The 13,427-nt window shown below is 39.6% G+C and overlaps 1 non-coding gene across 1 annotated transcript; it reads right to left on the bottom strand.

Annotated features, from left to right (window-relative positions):
• Window positions 1-1,102: 1,102 nt before the first annotated feature.
• LOC114401027 lies at window positions 1,103-1,209 on the bottom strand. The gene has a single exon (XR_003664144.1). It is a non-coding gene; the product is annotated as a small nucleolar RNA R71 (small nucleolar RNA).
• Between the last annotated feature and the right edge of the window lie 12,218 nt (window positions 1,210-13,427).

Raw genomic sequence — 13,427 nt, 5'->3', positions numbered from 1 at the left:
TTGGCTGAATTTTTTTGTGGTAACTTCTTTTAATCCATATTTTGTGGGAAAAATAGCTAGAGCCTTTAGTTTGGTCAGATTTGAAAGTTCCAAAAAACTAGCAAATTTTGTGTTTGTCAAAACTTCAAACGGCCATAACTTTTGCTCCGGTTATCAGAATCGCAATTATTATATATGCATTTGGGGTAGAAAAAAATTTCCTACGCCGTGGCAGCCGGCGGCCGGCTGAGGTCTCCATCGTCCAAAAAAACCGATTCTGTCAAAAGTTTTTTATTTTTCAAGTTTTATTCACTTATTTTTCTTAACCTACCATTTTTAGCTTTCATAGTTAGACTTTGAATTTTTATCTGAAATTTTTTGTGCTATCTTCTCATCATTTTATAAGGTTGCTCACAAAATTTCAAGTCATTTGGATATCATTTGAGGGTAGCTGTAGTTCAAACCTACACCTTTATTTACATGACAAGGCAACTAGTTGTGTGCATGCTGAATGTAGTGTATGACTAGAGGCAATCCATCTGACTTACAACCCTTTGATCCTGAGATAGATAGGACATTTCATAGATTAGTTAGGCATCATTTTATACCTTTTGATCATTCTGAGCATTCCATAACTGGTGAGTCTGTGCATTCTGTTATTGGTGATTTTGAACATCCTGATCTTGAGCATTATAATTTTGAGCATTCTGATTCTGAGCATTCTGATTTTGCACATTCTAAGAACATGGCACAACCTCCACCTCGTGAGAGGACTCTAAGGGAAATGGCTGCACCTGATTTCACCTACGAAAGCTTGTGCATCCAATACCCTGATGAGGATGTCCCATATGTTCTTAAGACTGGACTGGTTCATTTGCTTCCAAAGTTTCATGGCCTTGCAGGTGAAGACCCGCACAAACATTTGAAAGAATTTCACATTGTCTGCTCTACCATGAAACCCCCAGATGTCCAAGAGGATCACATATTTCTGAAGGCTTTTCCTCATTCATTAGAGGGAGTGGCAAAGGACTGGCTGTATTACCTTGCTCCAAGGTCCATCACGAGCTAGGATGACCTTAAGAGAGTATTCTTAGAAAAAATTTTCCCTGCTTCCAGGACCACAGCCATCAGGAAGGATATCTCAGGTATTAGACAACTCAGTGGAGAGAGCCTGTATGAGTACTGGGAGAGATTTAAGAAACTATGTGCCAGTTGCCCCCACCATCAGATTTCAGAACAGCTTCTTCTCCAATATTTTTATGAAGGACTCAGTAATATGGAGAGAAGTATGATAGATGCTGCCAGTGGTGGAGCCCTTGGAGACATGACTCCTGCTGAAGCCAGAAATTTAATTGAGAAGATGGCCTCCAACTCCCAGCAGTTTAGTGCCAGAAATGATGCCATAGTCATTAGAGGAGTGCATGAGGTAGCTACAAACCCATCTACATCATCTGAAACTAAGAAGCTTGAAGGCAAACTGGATGCGTTGGTCAACTTGGTAACCCAGCTGGCCTTGAATCAGAAATCTGTACCTGTCGCAAGGGTTTGTGGTTTGTGCTCCTCTGCTGACCACCATACAGACCTTTGCCCTTCCATGTAGCAACCTGGAGCAATTGAGCAGCCTGAAGCTTATGCTGCAAATATTTACAATAGACCTCCTCAACCTTAGCAGCAAAATCAACCACAGCAGAACAATTATGACCTTTCCAGCAACAGATACAACCCTGGATGGAGGAATCACCCTAACCTCAGATGGTCCAGCCCTCAACAACAACAGCAGCCTGCTCCTTCCTTCCAAAATGCTGCTGGCCCAAGCAGACCATACATTCCTCCACCAATCCAACAACAGCAACAACCCCAGAAATAGCCAACAGTTGAGGCCCCTCCACAACCTTCCCTCGAAGAACTTGTGAGGCAAATGACTATGTAGAACATGCAGTTTCAGCAAGAGACCAGAGCCTCCATTCAGAGCTTAACCAATCAGATGGGACAATTAGCTACTCAATTGAATCAACAACAGTCCCAGAATTCTGACAAGCTGCCTTCTCAAGCTGTCCAAAACCCCAAAAATGTCAGTGCCATTTCATTGAGGTCGGGAAAGCAATGTCAAGGACCTCAACCCGTAGCACCTTCCTCATCTGCAAATGAACCTGCCAAACTTCACTCTATTCCAGAAAAAGGTGATGACAAAAATTTACCTAACAATTTCTGTGCAGGTGAATCTTCTTCCACAGGTAATTCTGATTTGCAGAAGCAGCACATTCCCCCTCTTCCATTCCCTCCAAGAGCAGTTTCCAACAAAAAAATGGAAGAGGCAGAGAAAGAGATCTTGGAAACGTTTAGAAAGGTAGAGGTAAACATACCTCTGTTGGATGCAATAAAGCAAATTCCAAGATATGCCAAATTCTTGAAGGAGCTGTGCACTAATAAGCGGAAGCTTAAAGGAAGTGAACGGATTAGCATGGGCAGAAATGTCTCCGCATTGATTGGTAAATCTGTTCCTCAAATTCCTGAAAAATGCAAAGATCCAGGTACATTCAGCATACCTTGTATCATAGGGAATAGTAAGTTTGACAATGCCATGCTAGATTTAGGAGCTTCTGTTAGTGTTATGCCTCTGTCTATTTTTAATTCTCTATCTCTAGGTCCCTTGCAGTCAACTGATGTGGTAATTCATTTAGCTAATAGAAGTGTTTCCTATCCTGTTGGTTTCATAGAAGATGTCTTAGTTAGAGTTGGTGAACTGATTTTCCCTGTTGATTTTTATATCTTGAATATGGAAGATGGATTTTCTCAAGGATCAGTTCCCATCATTCTAGGCAGACCCTTTATGAAAACTGCTAGAACTAAGATAGATGTTTATGCAGGCACACTGTCTATGGAGTTTGGTGATATAACTGTTCATTTTAATATTCTGGATGCTATGAAATACCCATCTGAAGATCTTTCTGTATTTCGTGCTGAAATAATTGACCATGTTGTTGATGAATACATGACTGATCTTTATTCTAATCTGCATGCCTCTCACTCTTCATGCATTGAGTCTGAAATTGTACTTGATCATATGTCTGAATTTGATGCTGAGAGTGAATCTGAGAGTGATATTGATTGCATGCCTGGTGGTGGTGTTTTACCTCTTGAGATTGATTTTATAGAGTCAGATAGGACTAACCATGTTTCAGGAAGTACACATACCTCTGACTTTCTTTATGAGGACAAGGCTGAGAAACCATCTCCTTCTACCACTGTCCAGCCGACCACACCAGAATTGAAGCCTCTGCCATCAAATTTAAAATACGCTTACTTGGATGATAGCAAGAGTTTTCCAGTGATTATATCTGCCTCCCTTGCTGATGAGCAAGAGGAGAAGTTGTTGTCAGTTCTCAAGAAGCATAAGAAGGCTATAGGCTGGACCCTGGCGGACATTCCTGGTATTAGCCCATCCACATGTATGCATCGAATAAATTTAGAGGATGGAGCTAAACTAGTAAGACAGCCACAGAGAAGACTCAACCCGGTGATTCTTGATGTAGTGAAGAAGGAGATAACCAAGCTTTTGCAAGCTGGAATCATTTATCCTATCTCCGACAGCCAATGGGTGAGTCCCGTCCAGGTAGTCCCGAAAAAGACTGGCCTCACAGTGATCAGAAATGAGAAGGGGGAGCTGATTCCTACTCGGGTGCAGAACAGTTGGAGAGTCTGCATTGACTATAGGAGGCTGAACCAGGTTACCAAAAAGGACCATTTTCCCCTGCCATTCATTGACCAGATGCTTGAACACCTGGCAGGTAAATCCCACTACTGTTTCCTTGATGGTTTTTCTGGTTATATGCAAATTACTATTGCTCCTGAGGATCAGGAAAAGACCACATTCACCTGCCCCTTCGGCACTTTTGCTTATAGGAGGATGCCTTTCGGCCTGTGCAATGCCCCTGGTACCTTCCAGCGGTGCATGATTAGTATTTTCAGTGATTTTTTAGAAAATTGCATAGAGGTGTTTATGGATGATTTCACTGTATATGGATCCTCTTTTGATGGTTGTTTGAATAGTTTGGAAAAAGTTTTGAATAGATGCATTGAAACTAACCTTGTTCTAAATTTTGAAAAATGTCATTTTATGGTTGAGAAAGGTATAGTTTTAGGCCACATTATTTCCAATAAGGGCATTGAAGTAGATCCTGCAAAAATTTCTGTTATTTCACAATTGCCTTACCCCTCTTGTGTGCGAGAGGTGCGATCTTTTCTTGGTCATGCAGGATTCTACAGGCGCTTTATAAGGGATTTTAGCAAAGTAGCCCTTCCACTGTACAACTTGTTGCAAAAGGAGGTGGAGTTTGACTTTAATGACAGATGCAAAGAGGCTTTTGATTGCCTCAAAAGAGCGTTGACTACCACCCCCATCATCCAGGCACCCGATTGGACAGCCCCTTTTGAGCTTATGTGTGATGCATCAAATTATGCATTGGGGGCTGTCCTTGCTCAGAAAATTGATAAATTGCCCAGGGTGATATATTATGCTTCTAGGACTTTAGATGTTGCCCAAGCAAATTATACTACTACTGAGAAAGAGCTTCTAGCCATAGTTTTTGCTCTTGAAAAATTTCGATCTTATTTGCTTGGTACTCGCATTATTGTTTATACTGACCATGCAGCTCTAAAGTACTTGTTGAAGAAGGCTGATTCTAAGCCTAGGTTGATCCGATGGATGCTCTGGCTCCAAGAGTTTGACTTGGAGATCCGTGATAGGAGCGGAGCACAAAATCTAGTTGCTGATCATTTGAGCCGGATCGAACGTGTCTCTGATGCAGATTCACCTATTCGGGATGATTTCCCGGATGATCATTTGTATATATTGTATAGTATTTCTGACTCTCTTTCTACTCCCTGGTTTGCTAACATTGTCAATTATTTAGTTGCCTCTGTTTTTCCTCCCTTAGCATCTAAGGCCCAAAAAGATAAGATTAAAAGTGATGCTAAGCATTTTATTTGGGATGACCCCTACTTGTGGAAATTGTGCAGTGATCAGGTCATTAGACGGTGCATTCCAGATCATGAGACTGACTCAGTCCTGCAGTTCTGTCATTCTTCCGCACCAGGAGGTCATCTGGGTGTTCAAAGGACAGCTCGCAAAGTGCTTGATTGTGGTTTTTATTGGCCCACCATATTTAAAGATGCGTGGAAGATCTGCAGCACTTGTGAGCAGTGTCAGAGAGCAGGACATACACTTACATGGCGACAACAAATGCCTCAGCAACCTATGCTATTTTGTGAGGTGTTTGATGTCTGGGGTATAGATTTCATGGGTCCTTTTCCTGTCTCTTTTGGTTATGTTTACATTCTCCTTGCAGTTGACTATGTTTCAAAATGGGTGGAAGCCAAGCCCACCAGAACTAATGATGCTAAAGTTGTCGCAGACTTTGTCAGGTCTAATCTGTTTTGCAGGTTTGGAGTACCTAAAGCAATTGTTAGTGATCAAGGAACCCATTTTTGCAACAGGACAATGCATGCCCTGCTTAAAAAGTACGGGGTGGTACACAGGGTATCCACACCATACCACCCCCAGACTAATGGACAGGCAGAAATTTCTAACAGGGAAATCAAGAGAATTCTAGAGAAGATTGTGCAGCCAAGCAGGAAAGATTGGAGTACCAGGCTTGATGATGCTCTCTGGGCACATCGGACTGCCTACAAAGCACCCATAGGAATGTCTCCTTATCGGGTTGTCTTTGGAAAGGCATGTCATCTTCCAGTGGAAATTGAGCACAAAGCATACTGGGCAGTGAAGACTTGCAACTTCTCTATGGATCAAGCTGGCGAGGAAAGGAAGTTGCAACTGAGTGAGTTAGATGAAATCCGCCTAGACGCCTACGAGAATGCCAAGTTCTACAAAGAAAAGACCAAGAAGTTCCATGATAGCATGATAGTTAAAAAAGACTTTGTGGTTGGGCAAAAAGTGTTATTGTATAATTCTAGGCTTGGACTCATGAGTGGTAAGTTGAGGTCGAAGTGGATTGGTCCTTTTGTTGTTACTAATGTTTTTCCTTATGGTACAGTTGAGATCAAAAGCGACTCCACAAACAAGAGCTTCAAGGTCAACGGACATCGACTTAAGCCATTCCTCACGAACCCTTCTTTAGTGGACGTAGTGGTGGAAGAGACTTCCTTACTCCACCCTACTCTTCCTCCACCATGACTTAGGGAGTTTTTCTTTTCCTATCTCCTTCTTTGCTTTTATTACACTTGTCCGATTCTCTTTGATGATTTAATTGTTTTTAATCTTTTAATTGTGCTACATTGAGGACAATGTGTTGTTTAAGTATGGGGGGGGGGGGGGGAGTGTTCTTTGGTTTTGCTAGTTTTGTTGGTTTTGTTAATTTGTTAGTTGTGTTAATTTGTTAATATTGTTAGTTTCGTCGGATTTTCAGTTTAATATTTTGGGTCAATTTTGTGTGCACGTACGACTTTGCATGTTTTTCTTTGAATTATAGGATATGTTCAAGAAATGGGTAATTGTTTTGAAAATAAAAGTTCTTGACATTTTGTGACTTGAAATCCTTGATTCTTCTCTACATGTCATGATAGTTTTGAAAGCTCAATTTGAAAGTGATGATTTTACCTTTGTGAGAATTTGAGCCATCCATCATTATAATCATTTGGTGTGTTTTGCCCCATTGATTGCTTGCACAATAGCCTTGGCTTGATTCTTGTTGATGCGTCCTAATTCACATGCATATTTGGAAATGATTAAGGCAATTTTGTTCTTATAAGCTTCTAGCCAAATGGACTTACCTTGAATTAATTCCTTTGATAGCCCTTTTGAGCCTTGTTTCCCTTTCCTTGTTTTGAAGCTCACTACAAGCCTTAAGTGAAAAACCATGATATTACCATATCCTTAAGGAATTTTGGAGCTTTGGAATTGTTTTGGGAATAAGTGTGGGGGGTTTTTGTTTCATTGGACAACTTGTTTTGTTGACTATGCTTCATGATGTATTTTGGGCCATACTTGATGTACATTGTATATTGGTTAAATGTTGGACATGCTGAATGAAATGTTGTTTCTCAAAGGCAAAAAAAAAAAAAAAAATTTCGAAAAAAAAAAAGCAATAAAGTTGAGTGAATAAGATCTTTAATGGCACAAGAATGATGAAACTCTTGGTTCTACTCTTCATGTTTAATTTTTATCTTTACTTTTTTTTATTTTCTTATTTTTTTTCTTAATATGCACTTATTCCCCTTTGCTCCTCTATTCCTTTGGGATTTAGCCACTTATTCCATATTTCTCCATACCTTGTCCTTGGCCCCATTACAACCTTAAAAGACCTTTTGATCCTCATGTGCTTGTGTTTATGGTTGATTGTCAATTTTAGAATCTTGCCAAGTTTATGGGGTGTTTGCTTTCATGGGTGCTTTGAGGGTAAATAGTAGCCTAGACACTTGAGAGATAGAGTGTATATCTTGTGAGGCTTTATCACTTTTCATTCTTGAGCTGATTAACTATTTTGCCATGATTGGGTTGCTTGGATGATTTTCATGAATGTCTTGACTTTTTGGATCTCCTTATGTTAGATGTTACCCATTCCTTTTATTCCTTGATGTTCATTGAGAAATATGTGAATGTTTTTGTTTGTCTCCCTCTGATATCCTTGGATTTTGTTCTTTGTTTCATTTTGCCCAGGAGTGCAAAAGGCTAAGTATGGGGGGTTTTGATGTGCCATCATTTTCTCCTATTTCTTAACCCTTTTTGCCCCATTTTAAATACTGATTAGTCTTAATTGTCAAATTTATTAGGCAGTTTTATTATTTGGGCCCATTCAGCTAATTTGATGTTTTTAATCTAATTTCAGGAATTAATGAAGCATTGGGTTTGAATCCAGAATTGGGCTTGGGCTTGAATCCAGAATTGAGATTGGACTTGAAGAGGGCAGACTATTTTATTCTACAAAATTAGATCTTATCTTATCTTTATCTTATCTAGATATTATTTAGATTTGATCTCATCTAGATATTATTTAATCTAGATCTTATCTTATCTAGATTTGAATTTCTCATCTAGATATTATTTAATCTAGATCTTATCTTATCTTATCTAGATTTGAATTTAATTTATTTATGGGCCTGGATTTAAAACAGATTTGTAAGCTTTGGGACTGAAAAACTATATAACAGCACCAAGGTTCTAGTTTGGGTCTCTCTTCGATTATTCGTTTTTAGTTTTAGTCTCTCTCTCTCTCTCTCTCTCTCTCTTCGATTATTCGTTTTTAGTTTTAGTCTCTCTCTCTCTTTCTCTCTCTTCTTCTCTCTCCTATTTTCGTTTTTAGTTTTAGGCTTTTCTTAGACATTTTTTTTGTTTTGCAATTCCAGTTTTGACTTTTCATTTTAGCAATAAAATTTCGTTCTTCAATCTATAATTTCGTTCTCTATTGATTAATGGAAGGCTAGATTTTCTGGTGTTGTTCCTTTTGAGGACGAAGCCCAACTCTCTTTGAGGTTTCGCTTGCAATGTGGTTTCCTGGCAGTTTTCCCTTCACCAGTTATCCCAATTTCGTGAATATTAATCAGTGCACGCTTCGTGTTCGATTAATTGCCTCTGAGCCTAACTTGCGTTCATGCTTAATGGACGAAGGGCTAACTGGTGTATGTGGTGCCTAATCACGTATTGAAAACCCTAAGTTGATTTTCGCTTAGTAAATTGAAATAGGGTTGGATTAAGTGGTTGACTGTTAGGGACGAATTCTCCATAACCCAGGATAAGAGAGTGGCTTCTGAATCAGAGGAAACAACCCGTTTTTAGTATTAGTAGTTTCGTATTCCATTTTATTTGTTCTGCTCTTTAATTACCAAACAACCAAACCCCCCCCCCCCCCATCGTTACTGTTACTGTTACTGCAAGTATATTATGAACATTTGGCTTGTCACTGCTCGTTGGGAAACGACCTAGGATCACTTCCTAGTTACTGCATTTTCATGTTTATTTGATTCGGGTACGGCCTCGATCAATATGTGTATATGTAATTTGAGTAGCAAAAATACTTGAATATGTGTATGTATAAATTCAGGTAGCAAAATACTTGAATGTGTGTATGTAAATTTTGATAGCAAAAATGCCTCATAAAATGTATATATGTTGCATGTGCCTCGTGAATGTATGTGTGTTGCGTGTAGGTAGCAAATGTCTCATGAAATGTATGTGTGTTGTGTTAGGTAGCGAAGATACCTTATTCAATTTAGGTAGCGAAATGCCTTGTTGACTTAATTAGCAAATGCCTTGGCTATGTGCATGTGTATTTCTTAGGTAGCGAAAATACCTTGAATATGCGTGTATGCCCGTAAGTATATAAGTTGTTCTAGGTTTACACTCGGAAAGGGTCGTAGGCTGTTGTTGCTAGGCTTTGCTTTAAAATGGCATTTCCTTGTAAAATAACTTTTCGAATATTTGTTTTTGCAAGAAATTTCCCTGAGAAAGCTTGCCACAAAGAGATCCAAGAAGGACGCCATTGGAGAAGGCTCCAGTGCTGCCCAGCCACCAAACACGGATTATGACAGCCACCGATTTCAGAGCGCCGAGCATCAGCAGCACTTCGAGACCATCAAGGGATGGTCATTCCTCAGAGAAAGGCGGGTCCAGCTGAGGGATGATGAGTTCCCTGACTTCCACGAGGAGGTAGCTCGCAGGCGCTGGGCACCCCTTGTGACCCCTATGGCTAAATTCGACCCGAAGATAGTCATGGAATTCTATGCGAACGCCTGGCCTACCGAGGAGGGAGCTCGAGATATGTGCTCATGGGTATGGGGCCAGTAGATCCCCTTTGATAGAGATGCCCTCAACCAGTTCTTGGGTCACCCACTGATCTTGGAGGAAGGTCAACAGTGTGAATATGACGAGAGGAGGAGCCAGGTTTCCGGCTTTGACGAGGATGCCATCGCTCAGCTTTTGGGCATACCAGGGCAGGATTTCGCCCGGACCGCTGCACGGAGACGGATGCGGATCATGCGCACTAGCATGACCACCCTGACCTAGATATGGATGAAATTGCTGCTCAGCAACATCCTGCCCAGTGACCACAACTCTGATCTCCCTCTGCCGAAGTGTCAACTGGTGTATGCCATTCTGCCACAGATGAGTGTTGTTAGTCGTCTTATACGACTAACTTTTGTATAGAAAACATTTTCCAAAACTTATATAGTTCCCCCAATTTATGGTTATTTTGTAGTGATTTTGTAAATAAATATTGTTTTATGGTTAAAGCTGTCTCTAGAATATTTCCATTGGATTTAATCATGAAATATGCGCAATTTCAGGTGAAAAAGAGGCTAAGTCATGAAGTGTTAAAAGTGACAGTTGAGCTTAGCTCATCAGTGGGCTAAGCGTGCATCCACCGCTAAGCGCAGCTTCAGTGTGACAAAAGAATCTGGCAGAGCATCAATATCAACGCCACACGCTAAGCGTGAGATCAATGCGCTAAGCACAACAGTTGTCTTCAACCAGGCTCAGCGCACGACTAGCGCTAAGCTCAAATCCACTTACTCGCACTAAGCGCAAGGGTGGTGCTAAGCGCAACATCGCGAATTTAGAGCCTATTTTGTGCAGAATTAGGGTACAATGCCCAGGGCACAGAATTCCATAGCACACCACAGTGCCTTTTTCAGGAATAGAGCTCTGGAGGTAGCAAGAGGAGCAACTTTTGCAGAGATACCTAAGTTTTGTAATCTCATTATTATTATTAGGGGTTTTCTGTAATGGCTGGCTAAACACCCTTATTGGGGATTTCTAATGATCAGCTGATGTAATTATTTTAATATCTAATTGATTGTGTTTCTTGTGTTCATTGCTTCTTTCAGTTCTTAAATTATGTGTGCTCTTGGTTTGATCACCCATTTGTGTGCATAGTTAGGTGACTTTAGCACTGGGAAATGTATTGTTGCCTTTGAAATTGAATGAAGCAGAATTGAAACTTAGTCTTACAACAGGGATCTGCGGAATAAGTTTTGGTTTTATATATGTTGTCACAATAATGTTGTTTGGTGTAAGTCTAGTCCAACAAGAGGGATCTGAGGACAAAGCTTGGGCTAAATTAGTCTAAATTTTCGTAAGCTACTTAAGCTAAGTCTATTCAAACAAGAGGGATTTGAGGATGAAGATTAGTTTAAGTTAGTACCTAGGAGGGCTATTTAAATTGAGCCTAGTCCAACAAGAGGGATCTGAGGATGAAGCTTGGATTGATTCAGTTTAACTAGGGATCAAGGTTTAGTAATTTAGTGATGCAATCCTACCCCGCAAGGGCATTGGTTAGAAGACTCCAAGTAGATTGGGCTAGAGATCCAAGGAAAGGCCCTAGGGTTCTCATGAGCCTTAGGGTAGATTTCGAGCCCATGGGCTAAGTATGAGCCCGCTTATCTTTGTAAATATTAGAATAAGTTTTTCCTTCGTCAAGGCCTTGTATTTTGGCCATTCTAGTAGTATAGGGTTTTAGCCTTGTATTTCGGGGCATTTTGAGTTGTCTTTGTAATAAGGACTTTTTTTTTATTTTCATGTTTTTTGTCATGGGGGTGAGCTTAGCTATTATAGGGGGTGTGTAGCTAAGCTCTAGCTTCTCATCTCAAGGAGGTGAGCTTAGCTATTAGAGAGGTATGTGTAGCTAAGCTCTAGCTTCTTTACGAATCTTCTTAAGGAAGCTTCTCAAGGAGGTGAGCTTAGTTATGAGAGGGGTGTGTGTAGCTAAGCTCTAGCTTCTCAAGGAAGTTTTCTCAAAGAAGCTTCTCAAGGAAGTTTTCTCAAGAAAGCTTCTCAAGGAAGCTACCTAGTCTATAAATAGAAGCATGTGTAACACTTGTTGTAACTTTGATGAATGAGAGTCTTGTGAGACACAACTCAAAGTTCAACTTCTCTCCCTTTTTATTCCTTCAATTTCGTGCTCCCCCCTCTCTCTTTCTCTCCCTCTTTCTTTTCCTCCATTGAAGCATCCTTCCAAGCTTCTTATCCAAGGCTCATCTTGGTGGTGAAGCTCTTTTTTCCATGGCTTATTCCTTAATGGATGGCGCCTCCTCTCACCTCTTCTCCTTTGTCTTCCGCTGCATCTCCATGATGAAAAATCACCATTGAAGGACCTCATTGAAGCTCAAAGATCCAGCCTTCATAGAAGCTCCACAAGCAAGCTTCCATCAAGTGGTATCAGAGCACAAGAGCTTCAAGTAGGTGCTCCTTAAACCTCCATTAATTTTTTTTCTTTGCCTTCTCTTCCATTGTTGTTTCTTAATTTTTCTCCATGTATCTCCTCACATGTCTTGTTCTAAATGTTGTTAACATGATTCTTTAGAGTTTCCACCGATTAAACTTGCTATAGAAGTTAGATTTGATTTTCTATGGTTCAAATTTCTTGTTCTTGTTCTTGAACCATGAATTGTGTTGAGTTTAGGTTCCTTTGAGTTTTGTCTTGTTATTTTTTGTGGCTGAAACCTAAACCATAAAATTCTTACAAAAATATTAAAGTAGAAGAAAACCTCATAAATCTAGAGTGACTTGTTCACCTATTGTAGTTTTGTCATAGAAGTCATGTCTAGTCATGAAACTTGTCACATAAGATTTCTTATGTTGTGCTGAATTTTATTTTCTTGTTTCTTTGTCTAACTCATTTGTTCATGAGTGTATGAAATTCTTTTAGCCTATTATTTGATTTGAGTCAAATCTTTCATGTTAATTAGTCCTTAACATGTTCATGCAAAATTCTTAGAGAGTCTTTGATTGTGAACCTTTTCTTGAACTTTTAGGTTTCCTTATGATTGTGTCTATTGTGAATTTGAGTTTTGGTGATTGAATTGCTGGCTGAAATGTTGATCCTAAGTGAATATTGAACTCCTAAAACTGTGGTAAACAATCCTAGTGAGTTCAACATACATAGGAAGGTTGAAAGTAAGCCCAAGGCAATCAATATACCATGCTTAAAGAAACAAATCGCTGGTGCTGGCAGCTTGGACATACAAACTTGTAAAAATTACTGAGAATTGGTTACTTCGAATTTTGAGCTGAAAATTTTACTGAATTTTATAGACATCTGGAAAAAAGTTATAAAAAAAGAAACAAGTGATTTGGATAAAAGGAAAAAATACGAAAAATCACACAATTTGGCAGGAAAATCAGTATCCAGAAAAAAAAAGGTGAAAGGGAAGTGTGCTTGTTGTTTTGGCTCAAAATTTATTCTATAATTGGAAATTTCAATTGAAAATTAGTGTGAAGACAAGTGCCAAAGCTAGAGGTTTGTTGAGTCTTTTTTTCAGTTTTTTTTACTCTACTCTAGAGCCATTCTAAGTTTCTCTTTGAGTCCTAGCTTGCTTCTATGTCATTTTCATTGCTTTAATTGTTGAATAATCCTTGAAAAAATTGTCTTGTTAAAACTCCATTGGTTTAGCTTTCATTTCATTTTTTTTGGTCTTTGGTTATTGCTTGTCTCTTT

This window comes from Glycine soja, chromosome 19 (assembly GCF_004193775.1).
Source record: "Glycine soja cultivar W05 chromosome 19, ASM419377v2, whole genome shotgun sequence".
Lineage (NCBI taxonomy): Eukaryota > Viridiplantae > Streptophyta > Magnoliopsida > Fabales > Fabaceae > Glycine > Glycine soja.
Note: the sequence above shows the minus strand (reverse complement) of the source record. Positions and strands in the feature narration are given on the sequence as shown.